The 10,420-nt window shown below is 33.2% G+C and overlaps 1 non-coding gene across 1 annotated transcript; it reads left to right on the top strand.

Moving 5' to 3' along the window:
- Nucleotides 1–845: 845 nt before the first annotated feature.
- On the top strand, nt 846–919 carry TRNAV-AAC (transfer RNA valine (anticodon AAC)). Its single transcript has one exon. It is a non-coding gene; the product is annotated as a tRNA-Val (tRNA).
- Nucleotides 920–10,420: the final 9,501 nt, after the last annotated feature.

The raw sequence follows: 10,420 nt of genomic DNA, 5'->3' as shown, positions 1-10,420 counted from the left end.
TAAACTCAACTTAGAAGGTTTTGGAAAAATATTTGTGAAGAAAAATATAATCATGACTCTTTCTCTAAACTCCTATTAATTAGAAAATAGAAATAAAAAAATTAAAACTAATTTATATAGAAGAAGAAAAACATGTTCAGGATATCTATCAAAAGTCATTATCATAGATTTGTCAAGTTACAACTTTACTTTCTCATTAGAGTATTATAAAGTGATATCAAATTCAAAATCTAAAATCATAAAATTTAAACAAAATTCTGAATCAAAAAAATAAAAAGTTATATTTTGAAGATGATTTTTTCTTGGTACGCTTCCATTATTATTTCGTGTATTTTCATACTGAAAAGAAATAATATATCTTTCTTTATTGCATCACATAATATCATTGTTGTCACAGTTTTATTTTTGTGCTATCATCATTATACCTTTGTTCCACAGTAAAAATAAAAGAAAAAGAAAAAGAAAGAAAGAACTCGTTCTAACAAAAAGCTCATTTCAAAAACTTATCATCATTTATGTTTCAAAAAGTTTGGTTTGTTCTAGAAAACTTATTTCAGAATATATTCATTTATTCAAAAACAATTATTTTAAAAAATTTCTCCTGAAAATCTCATTCTGGAAAAGTCACTAGTACAGTATATCTTCTAAAATATTTATTCTAAAAACACTTGTTTTGAAAATCATGTTTCTGAAAACTCATTTTAAAATATATTTAATTTATTATAGAAACTTGTTCCAGAAATTGTACTCTTAAAAATTTTTATCCCATTTTGTATTAAAATATAAGTTGCACGAAAAATTTAGAAACAATGTGATATACAGTAAGCTTTAAATTTACATCTAATGGTGTCGTGGTGTAGTTGGTTATCACGTCAGTCTAACACACTGAAGGTCTCCGGTTCGAGTCCGGGCGACGCCATTATCAATGATACCTTTTGTTTGTCATTTCTTTCTTAATAATAAAATGCAGAGAAATATTTTGATTTAATAGAAGAAGAACATTCGCTATATTGTTTTGAAAAATAATGAAAATATGCATGTGTTTTAAAGTGAAAATCTATTTACTAACTGACTTTTACTTTCAATAATCATAAATGATCAAGATTTGTAAGTTCTCAACACAAAAATAAAAAACTTTAATTGATATGTATAAATTAATTTATACAATTCTTATACATTAATTTGTTCAAAGTAAATATTTTTTTTACTTATTTGTTAGTTTTAATTCATAATGAGTTTTTATTTCTTATCTTTATATTATATATATATATATATATATATATATATATATATTAGTTAATACTACAACTATCAACAAAGTCATTCACTCAAGTCTTACTCGGTCTACCATGAGTTTACCATTTAGTGAATCCATCCAACCCGACTTACTTATTAGTGAGTTTAAAATATTTGAATCTGACTCAACATACTACATATTGACAGATTAAACGGGTGGACCCACTTAATTATAAATTTTTTTCTTTAATCCAAAAACAAATTACAATTTTTTTCTAATTGAAATCTAAATAAATTTAAATCCAAATGTAATCTAAAATCACAAAAATACAATACAATCCAAACATATTTGAAGAAGAACATTTAGGGTTTCATTTTTTTAATATAATTTAATATTTAGAATTTATGGATGGGTTGGTGAGCCAACCCGGCTCACCATAGGTTCAACTCGGGTGAGTCGGTTCTTAGGTGGATTAGGTTAATTTTTGGCCCATGCCAAAATTTGCCATTTTTTTAACTCAATCCAACTCGAACACATGGTGGATCAAGTTGGCTCGCGAGTTTTAACCCATCTTGACAAATCTAGCTAATACAAAAACTTGATTATCCATATCCTAAGATGTTAATTTAAGAAATAATTTACTATCCATTATGTATTGTATTTCCTTTTATACTATTTTTTAAACTATCGATAACTTAATTTTTCTATGAGAATTTATTACTAATATAAAACTAGTCTATTAGGTTTGTCTACTTACTTTTGACCCATAGGGAACATACATAAATAATGATTGGTGACATACTTGTAATTACTTGTTCAATATTTATATCTATTATCCTAGTAATATAGGTAAATATCAAAGTTTACATTGGACTAGGGTAAATTTTGATATTTGTCTTTGTTACTAGGATAATATATGTAAATATTAAGCAATTAATTACAAGTATACGACCAAGCATTTTTTTGTGTATGTTCCCTACAGGTCATACATAAATAGACACACATGATATTTACGTTTGTTGCTCCTTAATTATATATAAACTTTGATATTTCTATTTCTTACTAAAATAATTGGCGTAAATATTGAGTTTCCTCAAATCCTAGAAACAACGTTCCACTCCTCGTAGCACTGTTTGCGAGAGGTTTTCAACTAAAACACATACCCTACAATGACAACAAAGAACAACAACAACCAAGAGCAGTGACAATGAAAATTGCAGTGACAACGCAAACCATGATGGTTCTTCCACTAAGAATAGTGAAGGCGATGCAAACCACGATGGTTTTTCCACCCAAGTGTAGTGTCGAGGCGAAGCAAGTTGGTTTTTCTCCATTTCGCTACCAATTTTTTTTTTCTTTTACACTTCCATTATGAGTTTTCTCTCATAAATTTTGGTATATTAGATGTTTTATGCTTATGTAATTTTAGGTTTATGAGATGGAGAAGAACTAGAACAAGAAGTATGAGAAGGAGAAAAAGAAGAAATAGGAGAAGGAGAAAAAGAAGAAAAGGAAGAAGAACAACAAATTAAAAGAAATTTAGTAAAAATGTCGAAAAAAATTAAAAAAATTAATGTTTGTTATAAATGCAACATAAGTAAATTTACGTCTTCAAAAAGTATGCTTAATCTACAACAAACATAAAAATCCTAAAATACAAACATAAAATACCTTTAGTGATAGCAACCTCATCAAGTTATGTTAGGCTAAAGCATGAAGAAATGTTAAGGTGATGATGAAGGTGCGGAAGCAAGGTGGATAATGGGTGAAGAAGCTCACAACCTTGGAGTTTAGAAGCTGATGAGGTGGTGTTTGATTATGTTCTTAGAGAAGTTAAGCCAACTCTAGAGGAAAATGAATAGAGGTAACCACATGAGATGCTCTAGCCTTGAGAATATAAGGGTGACACATCTCTATTTATAGGCTTAGGGTGTCTCCAATTTGTAGAAGCAAAACTCTAAAAAAACAAACTTGACCTAACTTGGAGACCAAGGTGAAAATCCTTTCCAATAGGAAGAGGACATGTGACCACTACCTATGGAGAATCTTCTTCATTCCTAGAGTGACATGTTGCCACTACCTATGAAAAATCCTCTCCAATGTGATCATGACGCATGGTCACACTCACAAAGGTGGAACATCCCACACTATTGTTCACCAAGCTAGGTTAAAACTTTGACCAAATGGTCAAGACATGCTAATGGACGTCCACTTGGGTCAACATTAGTTGGCCTAAGTTGACCAAAAACCCTACTCTACTTGGTCAAAAATACAAAGTCCAAAAATAAATCCTAGACTACTTGACCTATAATACAAAGCCCAAAAGAAAATTCAAAACTACTTGACCTATAATACAAGGCTTAAATTATTAATACTCTACTATAAGCGCCATGATGACCCAAGAGAAAGAGTTTAGACCTACTTTCAATAGATGACTTCAACCCTTCTTGAAAGTAATTTTCCATGGCTAGGGGGTATACACCCCCCCTCCCCCCCACCTCCTCTTGAAAAGATTTGCCCTCAAATTTTCAACTTGTCTTATGGCAACATCCCCTTCCTTTTTGGAGATGTTTGGTTTTCTTCCCCGGGAACAAATAGCCTTCTACAAAGAACACAAGATAATATAAGTATTAGTAGAATAATTATATAAAGTATGCAGCTCCCAAGGATTATACCCCTTTGATGAATTAAGTTATCAAGGTTTTGGAGTTTAGGAGCATGTTCCTTTAAGCACTTATTTGCCTTGTGTTGAATGCCTGTGTTTTTGGAGTGATGTCTTTTTTCAAACACAAGTTTTTATTTGGTCATGTCTTTCCATTCTTCTTGAGGAAGATGGTAAGAATACCTATTTTGTTTCTCCACACGAGCCTATGGTCCTTAACATAATGACTCTTTTGTTGGAGGACTCTTTGGACTTGCGTTGGTTTCTTTGAAACTTAGAACATTGACCTTTGAAAGTGTCTTTATTTTTCTTTTTATCTTTATCTTTTTCTCTTTTATTTCTTATTTGTGCATGATCCTTTTCCACTTGAGAAGGTCTCAAAGCATGAAGTATAAAGTTTCTCTCATTGTGAGTGATGGTTATTTCATTAGTATAACCATTATGTATGGATTCTTTGTCAAATAACCAAGGCCTTCCCAACAAAATATGACAAGCTTTCATAGGTACTATGTCACATAGCACATTATCTTTATAATTGCCTGTGAAACCTTAATCATCACTTGTTGATTAACTATACTATTTTCTTATCATCATTAACCCATTGAAGTTAGTAAGGTTATGATAGTTAATGCTAACTTTTCAACCAACCTAGTGCTACAACAATGACAATATGAATCACTATCTACAATAAGAGGACATGCATTTTCTAAAACTTTGCATCTTGTGTGAAAGATGTTCTCCTTTTGTGTTAGTTCTTGAGAACTAAGTTGATTGCAGAGATCTCTTATTATCATAAGAAGGTATCCTTCACAATGATGGACATATTCTCTCTTGGTTGTGCGAAGCTTTTCACTCTCATTCTCAGTTTCCTCATCTTGGCTACTATAGACATCAATACCCCTTAAGAACATGGTCCTTTTGGTGGGGCATTGTGATAAAATGTGACATGTAACAAGACACTTAAAACACTTAATTTTACTAGTGTGAGTGTGAGATGATGTTCCCACCCTTGGTCTTTCCTTTTCCTCTCTTCTTTCTTCTCTTTCCTTAGATTCCTAGATGGTTCTTCTTCTTCAACTTGTTTACCCTCTCTCTTGTAGTCTTTCTTAATACTAGAGTTAGAGTGGAGAGTTTTCAAACTTTTTCTCAAGAGTTTTTGTTCTAACTTTATGCAAATTTGTACGAAGTCATTTAAGTCTTGGTAAGGCAACAATTTCACTCTATCTCTAATCTCAAGTTGGAGACCACTAAGAAACTTAGATATGGTTGTCTCTTCCTTCTCTCTAACACCTGCCCTCATAATATAGAGCTTCATTCTTTGTCTATACTCTTTTACACTCATGTCTTTTTGTTTGAGCCTCTAGAGTTTCTCTCTTAGCTCCCTATGATAGTAGGAAGGCATGTGCCTTCTTCTTATGGCACTTTTCAAGTCATTCCAATAATTGACTTGAGGAAAATTAGAGAGTCTTTTCTCTCTCACTAGGGAAGTCCACTAATATATGGCATTTCCTTGGAAGCTTTAGGCTGCTAGGGAGACCTTTCTCTCTTCACTTAGTTTATGACACTTAAAAAGTTATTTTACTTTTATTTCCCAATCTAAGTAAGCTCCAACGTCTTCCTTCCCATAGAAATAAGGGAGGTTTATCCTAACTTTCTTGGTTGACTCTCTCTTTCATACTTCCTTCTTTGCACTTTATGTGGAGGAGGTTGATAGTATTGAGTAGCAAGCCTATTGATAACTCCCTAGTTTATTTTCCGATGGCAATGATCTCGATGACGTTTGGGTCACTTGATCAAGACAAGCAGAATCTTGTGGTCGTCGGTCGAAATTGAAACTTCAGCAATAATGACAGTGACAAGTGGCAATGAAACTTTTTCAAAAGAACCTTAGAGTCTAGAAACCATATTGAATGTAGTGAAACATTATGTATGAAACCAATCTTCCTTGTATAGAAAATACACACAAAGTACTTTATTTATAATGAAAGAAATATGAGTTATGTCCAAAATACAAACTAAAGAATAATAACAAAACTAATCATATAAGATATATAACAAATAACATCATTCATCAAAACATCGAAGTTAATAAATTTTTACATAAACTATTTAAGATCTTTAACGTTTGACAATTAACAATTAATGCAACAGTAAATGTATGTAAGCTACCTCCTTACCTCAAACCTCTATTTATAGGTTTTAAGGTAAGTTTTTTATTAGCATTGACCTAATTATGACCCAATTGTATGTAATCATACTTTACTCTTAAGTTGATAAGTATTAAGGTTAATGTACTCAGTCAGATTCATGATTGACTTATTTGTTTGGTGGTCAGCCGGATTCATTAGTAGCCTTTTAGAATATATGAGTTATGGTTGACCATCCAGTTTGTGACTGACCGAACGGTCATACGGTATAGAGACTAAGACTTTTGTCAACCTGAATTTATTACATTTTCATTAGTTGAATTTTTATGTTACTTTGAGTGATCAAGAACGTCTTATTAATTAAAACCTACATTACCCAACTTTACAAGGACATGTCAAAATAACTAAAGAATCTAGTGTTTTTAGACTCTTTCGTAATGTTATAGTGTGTGACCTAGGAAGGACTCATTCAAGATGCAACAAATTTCATATATGCATTAAATATTAGTATTTATTATAGACTTTAGGTGTTTATTAGGTATATGGTTTGTGTCTTAGGACATCATAAGCATATTGAGGTCTTTCTTACAATTAATTCAAGATGTGTTCTCCATTTGACATACCAACTTAATCAAATCAAACAAAAACAAGCAGTGAAATATCAAGAGGAAAAGGTGTCAAAATATTTAAAAAGTTCATTTTTTCTATTTGGTCTTTTCATTTTAGTATTCATTATTAGATTTGGCTAGGATATAAAACCCTTGACCTATTCATGTATCTTTTTTTTCTTATCTTTCCCCGTTTACTTGAAAAAACAAAACAAAAAAGTATAAGAGAAAAAAAAATAGAAGAATTCAATAAAGATCAAGGTCAAGTAAGAAGGCTTGTAACTTTTGTTTTTCCTATTTCAATTCTAACTCATATATACATCCAAATACACATCCTTAAAAGGAAAATACAAAACTCCTTACAAAATCACTCCTGAAAACAGAAAAAACATCCTAGTGAACTTTTCTCGTACCACTTTGTCCCTTTTCTAACCTAATTAACCAATTTCTCTACTCATCTCACTATTATGTCACATCTCATATTCTCATGCATGCATCAACCTCTCTAACCCTAACAATATTATACATTTGTGTTGCATGCCACATGTTTGAACATTCACCTATGCACACTAAATCACTTAAGCTTGATTCCCTCTAACACCACCACCACCATGCATAGAAATCCTCATCCATCAAGATTTCAAAGGCAATTTTTTTCACTTTCTCAGGTCTGAACTACTTCTTCCTTGGACTTTCTTGTTACTTCTGGCCAACTTCTTCATAATAATAATGTTCTCAGCTTTGTTTCTCAATCTCAACCGCTTCTCCAAAACGAACATGGCGTTCTCCACCATCTTCATCAGGAGCACTTTCAGCACCAGGTTTTGTCACAATATTTGTTAGGGCAATATTTTCAGAAGCAGGAGCAACCTCACCATGGTTACCATTACCAAATTGGCCATGGATGGGTTTAATAAAACATCTATACATATAAATGAGAAGCCAAAAACACCATGGTATTGTAACCAAGGTCATGCCAGCAATCAGATAGAAATAAACCAATCTTGAATCTGAATATATTAAATACATACAAAGAAAAACACCTCCTGCAGCAGTGCATGCCAGAATCAACCCATAGATGAGATATACTCTAACATCTCCATTTCTATCTCCCATTGAAAAGGAAGATAATGATGATGAAGAAGAAGAAGACGATCAATCAATCTATATTTACGCCAATCTCTTTCTTGTTACGTTTTTTCTTACACAATTTTGCAGAAATTCGAGAATGGTTTGTTGGGAATCAAACGTTAGCAGTTTCAATGAAAGGGATAAATTTGAAGCGTTGAAATCGGAAGATATATGCTTTGTTGGACAAGCAAATGTTACGCTTCAATAAACTGAATGTTTAATATATGTAACTTTTGGTGTTAAATAAAAATATACAAACCATGTATTCTTAGTTTAATCTCAGGTTTCTTATTATTCTTTTTTTGGTGTGTAATGTGCACTAGTAGCTTTAGAGTATTTAAAAAATAGCAAAAAAATTGATATAATATAAATAATGTATAGGTTTTTAAAATACATATTAGCTTGATGGAGAAGGAAAAACTTCTTAAAAAAATTAAATTATCTTAATTAGTTACAGATATAAAAAGTTTTAAAATTTTCTCTACGTTTTAAATTTTCCATTTCAAATTTTTTACTCATCCCAACTCAAAGGGTGATATTCTTATTATTATTATTATTATTATTATTATTATTATTAAAAGTATGAAAATGAGATTTCTATAGTTTCTTATATTGTTACAACATTAATTATCAAACAAGATAGAAGGTAATATGGATATGGATATTCTCAATTCAAATTTTGAATTTAGCACTCCTTGTTTGCTAGAAAGATAATGAACTAATAATGGTAAGATTGCTCATGTTTTTAACTCAAAATCAAATTTGAAATTAGTGTTAGAAATAAGAAATTTAAAGAGAAAAAGCAGAAGGATTTTATCATTTTTATTTATTCACTTTTTACTTAAACGTTGTTTTTGAATTTAGTGCCCAAGCTGAACCCTAAAATATACATAAAAGTGTTTGTTCACTTTCAAGTTAAACCCACAGCCAGCCACACAACGGTTGTATCCATCATTTGTTGCTCGGTCATACCTTCAACTACCTTTTTCTCCGCTTCATCCGAATTGAAGGCAATTTTGTGACCCAAATTGAAAGCTGAACTCTAAATACCACCAGGGATAGGATGATTGACCAGCTCTTCAGACTCTTTCGTTTTCTTTGAGTTAGTCGACTTCTCGACTATCTACCCTCCCTTCCGCTTCCTTACAAACAGACGGTCTTCGACAACCGTCACCTCCGGAGATGCCACCCGATCTGTCTGCATAGAACTGTTGGCCTTTTCCCTCGAGACACCTTCAGTAGCCCTTTGGACATCACGAACGTTGCCCGACTTGGATTCAGTCATAATCCTAAACCAGTCACGAGCAGAGACCTTTCTTCCCATGATATCTGCAAACAAAAGACATTATCCGAAAATCAATCACGGTTGCATAACACCTAAGGACATCAGTAAGAAGAACATACCAAACACCCTTGAGTCAAAATCATCAGGCTCAAGGCAGTTTATAATCTTCCGGGAAGAAAAGAGGTGGGGCAGCGTGGTCAACACATTCAGGGCGTCCAATTCGTCAATGGTCATTTTATCTTCCAACCAAGACGTGAATTTAAGAGGATCTTGAGTCCAGTAAAGGGGAACCTAGGGTTGTTATCCTCATTAAAAAAGAAGGGGCGACCTAACTCAATGATCGTTACTCTAAAAAACTTATCTTTAAAACCTCTAAAAGATTGGGAATACAGTTCCAGAAGGGCATTCCCAGTTTCAGAAATCAAGGACACCCAACCTCGCCTTGCGACTGGTCACGCTCTAAAGAAGTGCAGAAACAAGGATGAAGTCGGTTTAATGGCCAAAGTTTGGCACATAGCCAACTGAAACGCATTAAAGGGTAACCTCACTTACATATAGTAAAACAAGCAAGAGTAGGCATAAAAAAAATCATCAGCAAAGTTCTCTTTACCGTGGAAAACCCTTTCACTATCCCGACATGCATTCAATTTTATACAAGATTTGTAACTTACGGTCCTCAGGATACAACTATTCTCTACCCAATCCTACAGTACAGGTTTGCTACTAAACAGACTATGAAAATCACTTACATCACGCGAAGCCCAGTCGTAACCACTAACACTAGGAGACAACGAAGAAGGGTTTTTCGGGTTCTCGGTGGCGACATTACCATATAAAAAAGCACTTTCACCATTAAGTATGGTGGTGATTTCACGATGAACTCCGGCAAAGGAGGCTTCTGATGTCTCGATGTTGCTACTTCGCCCCCTTTCTTCCACGGATTCTGGCGAGCAATGCAAAACAGGGCAAGGTTCCATGGTTACCTGACAAACCGCGATAAAGAAAGTTAGAGAATGTGGGAAAAGAAAGAAGTTGGCGCATAAATGATACGTGACGGTTGAGTTGACCAGGCTTTTTTCAAATATCCTTTCGCATTAATAAGGGGAAACTGGCATAAAGCAACGTGCACCGCAAGATCAGGATGATCTAACGGCTCTGTTTTTTAGACTCTGCAACTGCCTCCAAAGCGAGAAAACCTAAAGGCTTGTTTGGCAAATGAAGTGTCAAAATGAAACGGTGCGCAGAAGGGACTCCCCACGACAATCATCACTCCGAAGTCCTATAGTCAACCTGCCCGTACCGAACGGTTCACTCGGACTTAGGGGGCATTATGTATAGTAAGATACCTAA

Source organism: Vigna angularis, chromosome 9 (assembly GCF_016808095.1).
Source record: "Vigna angularis cultivar LongXiaoDou No.4 chromosome 9, ASM1680809v1, whole genome shotgun sequence".
In the NCBI taxonomy this organism is placed as follows: domain Eukaryota; kingdom Viridiplantae; phylum Streptophyta; class Magnoliopsida; order Fabales; family Fabaceae; genus Vigna; species Vigna angularis.
Note: the sequence above shows the minus strand (reverse complement) of the source record. Positions and strands in the feature narration are given on the sequence as shown.